Source organism: Pseudophryne corroboree, chromosome 4, assembly GCF_028390025.1.
Source record: "Pseudophryne corroboree isolate aPseCor3 chromosome 4, aPseCor3.hap2, whole genome shotgun sequence".
Taxonomy (NCBI): domain Eukaryota; kingdom Metazoa; phylum Chordata; class Amphibia; order Anura; family Myobatrachidae; genus Pseudophryne; species Pseudophryne corroboree.
In genome coordinates this window covers 454,682,688-454,697,266 of record NC_086447.1, presented here as the reverse complement: position 1 = coordinate 454,697,266, position 14,579 = coordinate 454,682,688, and positions in this window count along the sequence as shown.

Here is a 14,579-nt window from a genome sequence, read left to right as displayed (position 1 = left end):
TGGCAGGGCAGGTTCAGTAGTTTTTGGTGGTGCTCCAGTCTTCTGTACGTGGTGCCTGTACGCCGAAAGTGTCCCGCAATTTTTCTGGCCACCGACAGCATCTCTTGCACGCCCCTGTCGTTTTTTAAAAAATTCTGCACCACCAAATTCAAGGTATGTGCAAAACATGGGACGTGCTGGAATTTGCCCATATTTAATGCACACACAATATTGCTGGCGTTGTCCGATGCCACAAATCCACAGGAGAGTCCAATTGGGGTAAGCCATTCCGCGATGATCTTCCTCAGTTGCCGTAAGAGGTTTTCAGCTGTGTGCGTATTCTGGAAAGCGGTGATACAAAGCGTAGCCTGCCTAGGAAAGAGTTGGCGTTTGCGAGATGCTGCTACTGGTGCCGCCGCTGCTGTTCTTGCGGCGGGAGTCCATACATCTACCCAGTGGGCTGTCACAGTCATATAGTCCTGACCCTGCCCTGCTCCACTTGTCCACATGTCCGTGGTTAAGTGGACATTGGGTACAACTGCATTTTTTAGGACACTGGTGAGTCTTTTTCTGACGTCCGTGTACATTCTCGGTATCGCCTGCCTAGAGAAGTGGAACCTAGATGGTATTTGGTAACGGGGGCACACTGCCTCAATAAATTGTCTAGTTCCCTGTGAACTAACGGCGGATACCGGACGCACGTCTAACACCAACATAGTTGTCAAGGACTCAGTTATCCGCTTTGCAGTAGGATGACTGCTGTGATATTTCATCTTCCTCGCAAAGGACTGTTGAACAGTCAATTGCTTACTGGAAGTAGTACAAGTGGGCTTACGACTTCCCCTCTGGGATGACCATCGACTCCCAGCGGCAACAACAGCAGCGCCAGCAGCAGTAGGCGTTACACGCAAGGATGCATCGGAGGAATCACAGGCAGGAGAGGACTCGTCAGACTTGCCAGTGACATGGCCTGCAGGACTATTGGCATTCCTGGGGAAGGAGGAAATTGACACTGAGGGAGTTGGTGGGGTGGTTTGCGTGAGCTTGGTTACAAGAGGAAGGGATTTACTGGTCAGTGGACTGCTACCGCTGTCACCCAAAGTTTTTGAACTTGTCACTGACTTATTATGAATGCGCTGCAGGTGACGTATAAGGGAGGATGTTCCGAGGTGGTTAACGTCCTTACCCCTACTTATTACAGCTTGACAAAGGGAACACACGGCTTGACACCTGTTGTCCGCATTTCTGGTGAAATACCTCCACACCGAAGAGCTGATTTTTTTGGTATTTTCACCTGGCATGTCAACGGCCATATTCCTCCCACGGACAACAGGTGTCTCCCCGGGTGCCTGACTTAAACAAACCACCTCACCATCAGAATCCTCCTGGTCAATTTCCTCCCCAGCGCCAGCAACACCCATATCCTCCTCATCCTGGTGTACTTCAACACTGACATCTTCAATCTGACTATCAGGAACTGGACTGCGGGTGCTCCTTCCAGCACTTGCAGGGGGCATGCAAATAGTGGAAGGCGCATGCTCTTCACGTCCAGTGTTGGGAAGGTCAGGCATCGCAAACGACACAATTGGACTCTCCTTGTGGATTTGGGATTTCAAAGAACGCACAGTTCTTTGCGGTGCTTTTGCCAGCTTGAGTCTTTTCAGTTTTCTAGCGAGAGGCTGAGTGCTTCCATCCTCATGTGAAGCTGAACCACTAGCCATGAACATAGGCCAGGGCCTCAGCCGTTCCTTGCCACTCCGTGTGGTAAATGGCATATTGGCAAGTTTACGCTTCTCCTCCGACAATTTTATTTTAGGTTTTGGAGTCCTTTTTTTTCTGATATTTGGTGTTTTGGATTTGACATGCTCTGTACTATGACATTGGGCATCGGCCTTGGCAGACGACGTTGCTGGCATTTCATCGTCTCGGCCATGACTAGTGGCAGCAGCTTCAGCACGAGGTGGAAGTGGATCTTGATCTTTCCCTAATTTTGGAACCTCAACTTTTTTGTTCTCCATATTTTATAGGCAGAACTAAAAGGCACCTCAGGTAAACAATGGAGATGGATGGATTGGATACTAGTATACAATTATGGACGGACTGCCACGGTTAGGTGGTATAAAAAAACCACGGTTAGGTGGTATATATTATAATAATAATACAATTATGGATGGACGGACTGCCTGCCGACTGCCGACACAGAGGTAGCCACAGCCGTGAACTACCGCACTGTACACTGGTTGATAAAGAGATAGTAGTATACTCGTAACAACTAGTATGACACTATGACGACGGTATAAAGAATGAAAAAAAAAACCACGGTTAGGTGGTATATATTATAATAATAATACAATTATGGATGGACGGACTGCCTGCCGACTGCCGACACAGAGGTAGCCACAGCCGTGAACTACCGCACTGTACACTGGTTGATAAAGAGATAGTAGTATACTCGTAACAACTAGTATGACACTATGACGACGGTATAAAGAAAGAAAAAAAAATACCACAGTTAGGTGGTATATATTATAATAATAATACAATTATGGATGGACGGACTGCCTGCCGACTGCCGACACAGAGGTAGCCACAGCCGTGAACTACCGCACTGTACACTGGTTGATAAAGAGATAGTAGTATACTCGTAACAACTAGTATGACACTATGACGACGGTATAAAGAAAGAAAAAAAAATACCACAGTTAGGTGGTATATATTATAATAATAATACAATTATGGATGGACGGACTGCCTGCCGAGTGCCGACACAGAGGTAGCCACAGCCGTGAACTACCGCACTGTACACTGGTTGATAAAGAGATAGTAGTATACTCGTAACAACTAGTATGACACTATGACGACGGTATAAAGAATGAAAAAAAAACCACGGTTAGGTGGTATATATTATAATAATAATACAATTATGGATGGACGGACTGCCTGCCGACTGCCGACACAGAGGTAGCCACAGCCGTGAACTACCGCACTGTACACTGGTTGATAAAGAGATAGTAGTATACTCGTAACAACTAGTATGACACTATGACGACGGTATAAAGAATGAAAAAAAAACCACGGTTAGGTGGTATATATTATAATAATAATACAATTATGGATGGACGGACTGCCTGCCGACTGCCGACACAGAGGTAGCCACAGCCGTGAACTACCGCACTGTACACTGGTTGATAAAGAGATAGTAGTATACTCGTAACAACTAGTATGACACTATGACGGTATAAAGAATGAAAAAAAAACCACGGTTAGGTGGTATATATTATAATAATAATACAATTATGGATGGACGGACTGCCTGCCGACTGCCGACACAGAGGTAGCCACAGCCGTGAACTACCGCACTGTACACTGGTTGATAAAGAGATAGTAGTATACTCGTAACAACTAGTATGACACTATGACGACGGTATAAAGAAAGAAAAAAAAATACCACGGTTAGGTGGTATATATTGTAATACAATTATGGATGGACGGACTGCCTGCCGAGTTCCGACTGCCGACACAGAGGTAGCCACAGCCGTGAACTACCGCACTGTACTGTGTCTGCTGCTAATATAGACTGGTTGATAAAGAGATAGTATACAATACATACAACAATATACTACTATACTGGTGGTCAGGCACTGGTCACCACTAGTCACACTGGCAGTGGCACTCCTGCAGCAAAAGTGTGCACTGTTTAATTTTAAATTAATATAATATTATGTACTCCTGGGGGCTCCTGCTATAACAACCTGCAGTGCTCCCCAGTCTCCCCCACAATTATTATAAGCTTTGCCTTTTATACATTGATGTGCAGCACACTGGGCTGAGCTGAGTGCACACAGACTGAGTCACACTGTGTGACTGGCTGCTGCTGTGTATCGTTTTTTTTCAGGCAGAGAACGGATATAGCAGAGAACGGATATATTATATTAAAATAAATAAAAGTTAACTAACAACAACTGCACTGGTCACTGTGGTAAACTCTGTCTGACTCTGCACAATCTCTCTCTCTCTTCTAATCTAATTTCTAATGGAGAGGACGCCAGCCACGTCCTCTCCCTATCAATCTCAATGCACGTGTGAAAATGGCGGCGACGCGCGGCTCCTTATATAGAATCCGAGTCTCGCGAGAATCCGACAGCGTCATGATGACGTTCGGGCGCGCTCGGGTTAACCGAGCAAGGCGGGAGGATCCGAGTCTGCTCGGACCCGTAAAAAAAACATGAAGTTTGTGCGGGTTCGGTTTCAGAGAAACCGAACCCGCTCATCTCTAATTATCATGTGACTCCTTGCTGGTTAATATTAGACCCAGATTGGGGTAATGGAGGTGTGAGGTGTGGTGCCTCTGGACTGGCTGAGCTGGATGGCTTTAGTGTGGCATACCTTTACATTCTATTAACACTTTTCACTTATTAATTTTCTAACACTATTTCTCTATTTTAATTACATTTCATGTTTGTATCACCCCCTCTATAGCTTCGGCTTCCTAAATACTAATTTATTAACACTATAGTTTTTTACACTGGTATGTCACGCTGTGCTTTCTGGCTCATTCTGGTGTTTTGGGGTGCCACACCCTGCACCTAGATATAGCGCTAGGGACCCCAAATATACAGAGAGGCCTTGATGCGGCTTTGGGGCTTAACCACACATTTGCGCAAATATGTGTAACGAAGATCTCTGAATTCTATTATCATGTGGGATTTATATCTGGTTACTGTTATCCATTCAGTGTGCTGGGGAAACAATTGCTTTTTTTCTTGCTCAGAAATACCCCTTCCTTTCGAGCACCTGAATGATATCACTAAGCTAATTGAGCATTTACCAATCTATATGTATGCTACTAATTACCAATGTTGGACAATCTATTCTTGCTTGATTGGTCTCACTAACTGCAGTAACCTCACTAACATTGCATTGCATGTGTATACATATAGAAGGGAAATATAAACAGCATATTCAGAACAGAGGTGCTAAATGTGGTCTTGAGCGACTCAGAACGAAAGTAATATATTGTTAGGCAATAGAGTATTTATATTTGGATATAGTAGAAAGTTTATTGGAATATAAAATATATTAACCCTTTTGGAGTTGAATATTATTGAGCATAATTAATTGGTTTTATGTATTAATATTTTATGTGATGCTGGCCGGTATCAAGTATTATATGTATGTGTGTATGTAAAGATTCAATTTTATGTGAGATTAAATATCCACAACAGAGTAGATTGCGCAGTTCCTGTATTCGTTTTGTTCTTGGTTACTATATAAAGGGTTAAAATCTAAAACCCTTGGGGATTGCAGCATCTATCTGTAATCAATCACAGCGCCAGGAGTGTGTGGTTTTGGATTGATTCAAAAGTCATAGTACACCCTTTTGTTTCAAAAACTGTGCAGGAAATGGGAAAACTGAATACTCCAGAAAGGTATGGGTGAGGTGGGCTATCTTTTAGGGAATGTACCAAACATGGGAGCCATCTTGAAATTGGCCATCTTGAATCTAAGTCAGTTTTTTAAAATGGAAGGGGGGTTGTGTAACATTCAAACAACATCAGAATTTGCTGAAAAGTGTATTGCGCAAACAGATTTTAAACAGCAGCTATGGTTCAAAAGTTACAACACTTTTTTGTTACAGGTAATTGAAGATGGCTTTGAACAAAGAGCAGAGAATTGAGGTCATTTTGATGTCTGGAGAATAAAGTTTCAGTGTCAGAGCTGCAGATTTTAAAAACCGGCACCCAGAAAGACCGCTAATTTTACATAACACTGTCATGTGCCTAATTTTCAATTGAAAAAACTGACTTAGATTCAAAATGGCCAAATTCAAGATGGCGCCCATGTTCAGTACATACCCTAAAAGATAGCCCACCTCACCCATACCTTACTGCAATATAAATTTTTCCCATTTCCTGCACAGTTTTTGAAACTAAAGGGTGTACAGCGACTTTTGAATAACGCTGTATATACAGTATATACTGGAGAATTCAGTTTTCCCATTTCCTGCACAGTTTTTGAAACAAAAGGGTGTGCTGCGACTTTTGAATCACTATATATATATATATATATATATATATACACACACTGCTCAAAAAAATAAAGGGAACACTTAAACAACACAATGTAACTCCAAGTCAATCACACTTCTGTGAAATCAAACTGTCCACTTAGGAAGCAACACTGATTGACAATCAATTTCACATGCTGTTGTGCAAATGTAATAGACAACAGGTGGAAATTATAGGCAATTAGCAAGACACCCCCAATAAAGGAGTTGTTCTGCAGGTGGTCACCACAGACCACTTCTCAGCTCCTATGCTTTCTGGCTGATGTTTTGGTCACTTTTGAATGCTGGCGGTGCTTTCACTCTAGTGGTGGCATGAGACGGAGTCTACAACCCACACAAGTGGCTTAGGTAGTGCAGCTCAAGCTGTGGCAAGAAGGTTTGCTGTGTCTGTCAGCGTAGTGTCCAGAGCATGGAGGCGCTACCAGGAGACAGGCCAGCACATCAGGAGACGTGGAGGAGGCCGTAGGAGGACAACAACCCAGCAGCAGGACCGCTACCTCCGCCTTTGTGCAAGGAGGAACAGGAGGAGCACTGCCAGAGCCCTGCAAAATGACCTCCAGCAAGCCACAAATGTGCATGTGTCTACTCAAACGATCAGAAACAGACTCCATGAGGGTGGTATGAGGGCCCAATGTCCACAGGTGGAGGTTGTGCTTACAGCCCAACACCGTGCAGGACATTTGGCATTTGCCAGAGAACACCAAGATTGGCGAATTCGCCACTGTCGCCCTGTGCTCTTCACAGATGAAAGCAGGTTCTCACTGAGCACATGTGACAGACGTGACAGAGTCTGGAGACGCCAGGGAGAACGTTCTGCTGCCTGCAACATCCTCCAGCATGACCGGTTTGGCAGTGGGTCAGTAATGGTGTGGGGTGGCATTTCTTTGGGCGGCCGCACAGCCCTCCATGTGCTCGCCAGAAGTAGCCTGACTGCCATTAGGTACCGAGATGAGATCCTCAGACCCCTTGTGAGACCATATGCTGGTGCGGTTGGCCCTGGGTTCCTCCTAATGCAAGACAATGCTAGACCTCATGTGGCTGGAGTGTGTCAGCAGTTCCTGCAAGAAAAAGGCATTGATGCTATGGACTGGCCTGCCCATTCCCCAGACCTGAATCCAGTCGAGCACATCTGGGACATCATGTCTCGCTCCAACCACCAATGCCACGTTGCACCACAGACTGTCCAGGAGTTGGCGGATGCTTTAGTCCAGGTCTGAGAGGAGATCCCTCAGGAGACCATCCGCCACCTCATCAGGAGCATGCCCAGGTGTTGTAGGTAGGTCATACAGGCACGTGGAAGCCACACACACTACTGAGCCTCATTTTAACTTGTTTTAAGGACATTATATCAAAGTTGGATCAGCCTGTAGTGTGTTTTTACACTTTAATTTTGAGAGTGACTCCAAATCCAGACCTCCATGGGTTAATAAATTTGATTTCCATTGATAATTTTTGTGTGATTTTGTTGTCAGCGCATTCAACTGTGTAAAGAACAAAGTATTTAATAAGAATATATCATGCATTCAGATCTAGGATGTGTTATTTTAGTGTTCCCTTTATTTTTTTGAGCAGTGTATATATATATATATATATATATACACAAAGCACAATAGAAGAATTGGCGCCAACAGTATAAATGCTTAATATTATAAACAGACCCTTTAATGGGTTTCACTCATAAAACAATAGTTCCATCTAAAAGCTTTTTTTTATCATAAAAACATACAATCAATATTTGTACAGAGAAGGTGTGGTAAATCACTTCACCCTTTTTCCAGATCAAATGACCATAGTAACAATTTTGCAGATGATATTCAATGATAACCGCTTTTTCCTTTTTACTGAATCAGAAAAGCTTCATAAGGAAACAAGCCAACGCGTTTCGTCTTTTCTCCAAGACTTCATCAGGGTGAATCTCGACTAAATGGTAAGTATGAATAATGTACGGAACCACAATCTCAATAGCTCATTCTTGAATGCTTGATGACAAGACCCTATAGGTCACTATGACTTCAGATTGGTCACTCAGTCAAGCCTTGTAATCTGAAAATTAGCACATGGAAAATCAGATGCTCAGGTTCGGGGACAAATCACTTAGCAGGCGAACCCTTAATGATCTGCATAGGTGGCTCAGCATCAGAACTCATCAATCAATCCATAGCAGCAGTTGAATGATGGCACTTAGAGTCTCCAATAATGAAAAAAGATAACATGTATTTTAAAGGTCAAACGTTTTCAGGGTGTTGCACCCTGTCATCAGGACAATACACCACACACCTAACAAAGAAAACTGCATTACTCACCCACATACTTATCCCTCCTGGATCGCCGGTTCCTGCTCACCGCCCGGCTACCGGTTTCCCCCCTCTGGTGTGTGTGTGTGTCTGTGCATATATAAATGATGTATGTATACACATACAATTAAAGGGGTGTAGTTGGTATCCCGGCGGATGGGTTGCCAACATTCAGAATACCAGCACCGTAATCCCAACACCTGTCAGAAAGTCGACACAGGAATCCGACAGCCAGCATCCTGAATGTTAGTATGCCATGAAGGGTCAGGATTAGGTTTAGGCTGAGGGAGGGAGGGTTAGGGGAAGGGTTAATTATTTTCATTCATAATGTCGGGATTAGGGTGGTCAGGATGCCACTGTTGGTATTTTGACTGCCAGCATCCCATACCCAACCTCAATTAAATACACCCACCAGATCCCATGTACAGTATATATTTAAAAAAATTGGCCTCAGTGTCCTACATGATTCCTAACATGCTGGCTAGCGTGTATATATAAAGAATAGATGGCATTCAAGGGCTTTTAAAGTGAAAGCATATTGTGAGCAAAGTCAGAAAATGTTAAGGTCCTTGAGTGTTGTCCCTATTCTCTTTATATGTATAATGATGCAATTCACCCCACTGCTGTTACCACGTTTAAGGGCAAAATTAAGTATTAGTATATACTGTAGCTTTCCATCTTCCAGCCCTTGTTGTAACCATGGTTTCTCTTTGGCAGTATTTAACAAGACCTCATAGGGTCCTAGGCAAGATACGAGTTTGGTGCCCCCTCCCTCAAACAATCCATAGCACTATTTTGTTCCTGATTCATTCCCCTTACATTATAATTTTCTCCTTTATAGTAATGCCCCTTACACATTTTTCCATACCGTATTGCCCCTTACACAATATGCCACACACCATAAAGACCCTTACACATTATGCCACACCACAGCTTAATGCCTGTTACACATTATGCATCACACCGTAATGTCCCTTACACATTATGCACCACACTGTAATGCCCCTTATACATTATGCAACACAACATAATGCCCCTTACACTTTATGTCACACACTGTAATGCCTCTTACACAATATACCACTCACCGAAATGACCCTTACACATTATGCACCACACCATAATGCCCCTTACACATTATGCACCACACCATAATGCCCTTTACACATAATGCACCACACTGTAAGGCCCCTTACACATTATGCCACACACCATAATGCCTCTTACACATTATACCACACACTATAATGCCCCTTACACTTTATGCCACACACCATTGATGACATGGCATATCCAAATATTCCTGCCCCCTCCTTTTCTGCAGCCTGCATGCTGGCCAGTGATTGAGCCACAGGTTTCAGCTTCACATTCCATTGGACAACCGCCAGCAGAAAACCATCTCTCCTCTCTTCACAGGTAAAAACACCATCCTCATGCTTGTATATCTGAGTCTCTCATCTCTCTCTGGCTACACTTTTCACACACCTGCAAATGTCTGTGATCCTTCTACAAAATCCCCTCTGTTAATTAGGTGAACTTCTGATTGCACACCTCCCCCTTTGCCAGCTGATATAGTTGTAGCATTTAAGAGCAATATTATCAAGGCCTGCAGTCAGGACTTGGCCTGCTTGCATTTGTGAAGAATGCATTTGTTAAGGATGTATTTTAAGTATGAAGTTAGAACCAGAGTTTGAAATGGGTTTGGACAATGCTAAAATCTCTAATTAAACTAGTTCCCCAAACACTGCAACTCAGGACCATTATGTGGCCTCTCCTCACCTCTGCCATGAGAACACCAGGTCCAATGCCTACTACTCCTCTGTCCAAGAACATCATGACTGCCTCCGTGACTACCCCTTAAGCTGAGCAGATAACTGAGGGGCGTGTGCACCAGGACCAGACTTTACTGGGTCACTTCCATTGGACATTAGTGTGCTCCCCACACTCTCACACCCACCCGCAATGTCCTCATGAGATCAGGACATTTATCATTTTCACAAAATAATGTTAGTACAGTTTTCCTGTAAATCTGTTTTTCTCTTCTCTTTCTTCTTACAGCGTACTTCCACCCCACTGTGTGCTATTCCTGTAATGTTTACTTCCATTGTTTGCACACCCTGCCAGCAGTAACCTACGCAGTGCTTCCCACATGGCTGCCTCGGATGGTTCCTCCGTGGGCAGGGTGTGCTTCATTTTGATCTTTCCATGCAGGGTATAGCATACTCCTACACATGTGTCAGTTTTCCCATACATGCATTTGGCCCTTGTATGGCTCATCTCCTACTGTGTAACCATCGTAGTGCACCCAACATGGATGCCTTATCTGGTGCACTTGTGGATGGGATGAAAAATACATGGACCTGATGGTTTTGTTGGAACCCTACTCTGAACTTAAGGACTCTGCAATCTCCCGATTTTGTGTTCTCTTCTAGGGGTGGACTATTCCACCCTGGGTAATTCTATGCAGTGCGCCTAAGATGGCTGCTGCACCTGGTACCTTGTGAGGGTGGAATACACAACCCTTGGAGGTTATTACCCAAAATGCCTACACCAATCATGTATTATTCTTTCTGTGTCCTCAAGGTTTTTTTGGGTTTTTTTTTGTCTGTGTGGTTTATCTTTTGGTGTAATACTTAAATCTTCTGTATTATGTGCATTGTTGAGTTCTAGTTGGCACCGCGGATGGCTGCCTCAGTGCTGCTCTGCCAAGCAGCCTTAATTTTTATTCTTACATGTATAATATGTCTAATATGTCGAGTCTATCGTACAGTTACAATGTGCAGTATGAACTCATATGTGTAATGTTTGTAATGTATGCTAAGTTTTTCCCCCTTCTTATGCTATGTATTCCCCCTTCATGTTGCTGCTTGGCGATGCATTGTACCACAAAAAATTCCTAGTGTACGTGAGTACACCTGGCCAATAAAGCTGATTCTGATTCTGACCTGCGCTGCTCTGTGGCCCTGGCATCTGTCTATGACTGTCAGGGTGAGTGTGTGGGTGGCTGGTGATAAGTACACCTGAGACTGGGTAAGCCAGGAGGGGGCAGAGCATGTGGGGGAGGGGGGGCTACAATGCTGCATGCTGTCTATGTCTAGTATGTAGTGATGTGTTCAGCAGTGAAGGAGCCGAGCGCACCACTCCATACATGACAGCAGGCAGCATTGCAGCTAGTGGCAGAAAGCAGCCCTGTGGTACTCACTTAGTTACTGCCCTGCTGGATAGTGAAGTGACTGATCTTTATACTTTATATTTCTATCCAGACTTAGATATGGAATTATTCCATACTTTTCTAGGTACTGTAGACACAGGGAATCATAATGTCCCTGGCCTGGCTGTATCAAAGTATGTTTCTGGCTTCCATTCTGCTTGTCTGTTCCCTTGTGTTCTGTCAAGAAAATGTATCAATTTTAGTACTTGCAAAAAATTGTATGTTATTCATTTATATACATAATAACTTAGAAACAAGCTAACAATTTATAAAAAAAAATAATTATGATTCTTGTTTTGTACTAGCAAAGGTCAGTGCCAGAAAAATAAATATTCAACTAGTGAGAAAGCTTTTTATACCTTTCCTATTGAAGAGGTCATAGAAAGGACAAATATACTGAAGCCAATTGACAAAAATAAATATTCAACGTGCAAATATATGAACCAAACCATTAAAAATCCATGAAAATCTGTAAGCATCAGTCTTTCATCTTACTTTATTCATGCTCCTGAACTAATAATTAAACCGGTAGAAATACTTCTTTATCCATTTCTTTGTTCTGCTTAATCCTGATGTTCTGCCCATCATATTTAGACTATCTTCAAAGGAAACATATCTATGAAGGAAAAACAGTATAGCACTGAAACATTGTAGTAGCCTACTTCTTGCTCTTTCATACAAACCTAAGCTTATTAGACTGATATTCTGTTTGCCATTATCATTAAACACTGAATACTGTACAATAGCTTAATTTTAAGTCAAACCAATTCAAGACTAATTAAGAGGAAATAATTTAATTAGGCGTGTGACTGAGAAATACAAAGAAAGCCATTTCTGTATTGTACTGTAGAAACTAATACCTACACTAGAAGAGATTTGAATGCCTGCTATATACCTCTGTATATGCTCTGCACCCATATGGGTCATGAACTCTTCATTATTATACAGTCACAGCAAAAAGGCATCTTAGTTGAGGCATGGAAATAGCGTGGGTTGGCATGATTAAGGCGTGGCAAGGTGCAAAAAGATCCATGGCATGCAATACACAGCTTCACTGCTGGGCAGCGATTATTTCACTAATGAAAACTACCATGCTAAATACAATAGCTGTGGATGGGTATGACACTACATAATACAGTACGTGCAAGGCCTGACAGGCGGCCAATCACAGTCTTTTTAATAATACTACATGGTGAGCTTGGAAATCACCAGAGCATCAGTCAAAGTCTTATAATTATAACACCTAATTTTATTAGAGACTGTCTGTGTGAGTACTTGTGCCATGCACACTGTTCTACAAGTGCCTGTTGCTAATTTTGGCAGTGATATACAGTACTCACATAGTGCTGATATTCCTTGCAAATGAACAGTGGGGTTGGTGGGGCTGAGGGGCACTCTATGAAATCACTCAGCTACAAGTCTCAGCACAGAAAGTGGTCTATTTGGATTACACATCATCTGCAGCAACCTAGAAGCTATAACTGTCTAACAGCAAACACTGAAATACATGCACACACACTAATTGACCTTAAAAAGTAAATGCAGGGTTGAGAAACAAAAAAAATATATTCACTACAATCAGTAACATCACTTTTTGCCACTGCTGATTTGTAACACCTGAATAGGTGGTTATCTTGGCCTAGTGGTATGGTCATTGCTTAGTTTAGCCTTCAACTTGGGTTCAAAAGGGTAGTTCAGATCTGATCGCTGCTGTGCATTTTTGCAAGGTATTTTACAGGAAGAAGCCATTTGTTGGTGTCAACTGACCATTTTCCAGGAGTGTCCGTAAAAACGCAGAAGGGCTCAGGAGTTTTGAGGGAGGATGTCTGACTTCAGCTCTGGCCCTGATTACCAGAAATCCATCGCAGTGGCTGAGTAAGTCATGGGCTGTGCAGAGACTGCACTAACTGATGTTTGTGCAGCTCTGCTATAGAATGGGGTAATTCCAAGTTGATCGCAGCAGGATTTTTTTTTTTCAATAATAATTTTTATTAAGGTTTTTTTCAAACAAAGAGTAAGGGAGTTGGGGTACAGAAGAGAAAAAAGGGATGGTAAGGGAAAAAAAAGGGGGGTACACATATTGTTTGACAAAGAAAAAAGGACTTGTACATAAAGGCTATCATTCCGACAGTGCATCGAAAGGACAGTAAAAAGTGCATTGCAACGACCCAACGGCGAGAGAAGAGCCGTGCTTCTCAATTATATAATTTATCCAAGAATACCGACAGAGTCTGGAGGTCGTCTAAACCAGTAATCGCTCCATGGAAGCCAGCGGATAAGCGGACACGAGGGGGAGGGAAAATATGCAAACCCAGCGGTTTCAAATTCATAGTGAGAATGCACAGCTTTTTCTATTGTGGCTATAGTCGGGACCGCAGTGGAGCGCCAGTGACGGGCTATCAGTAGTTTGGTAGAAATTAGTATATGACCCAATACGTATTGAACGCTAGGAGACAAGCCGCCGCAATAAAGATGGAGGATAACCAGTCGTGGATGTGGGGTTATACGATGGCCTATGACTGATGTAATCAATTGAAATACTGAATTCCAGAGGGGAGCGAGTACCTGACATTCCCAGAAAACATGCAATAGTGTTCCCACCTTACCGCAGTTGCGCCAGCAAAGGTCAGAGGAGGAGGGTTGCGTCATATGTAAGCGTGAGGGTGTGAAGTATAAGCGATGCAGCATTTTATAAAACAATTCAATATGTGAAATGCATTTAGACACTTTAAAACAGGTGTGAAAAACCATCTCCCATTCCTCTGCGGAGATGGGGCATTTGAGGTCAGTCTCCCATTTTGTTTGGAATGGGGCTTTCTGTCGGGAAGGGGGGCTGATAATATAATTGTACCACTTTAGTTATGCCTCCTCTAACCTCCCCCGTATTAAAGAAGCTCTGGATTAATTTGGGCAATGGAAACACTTGATAAGGAGGATTGGAAGAGTCTTGGAGCCAGTGTCTGAGTTGCAAGTATCTGTAAAATTCTCTATGAGGTAAGGCAAATTTCGTCTGGATTTGAGTAAACGA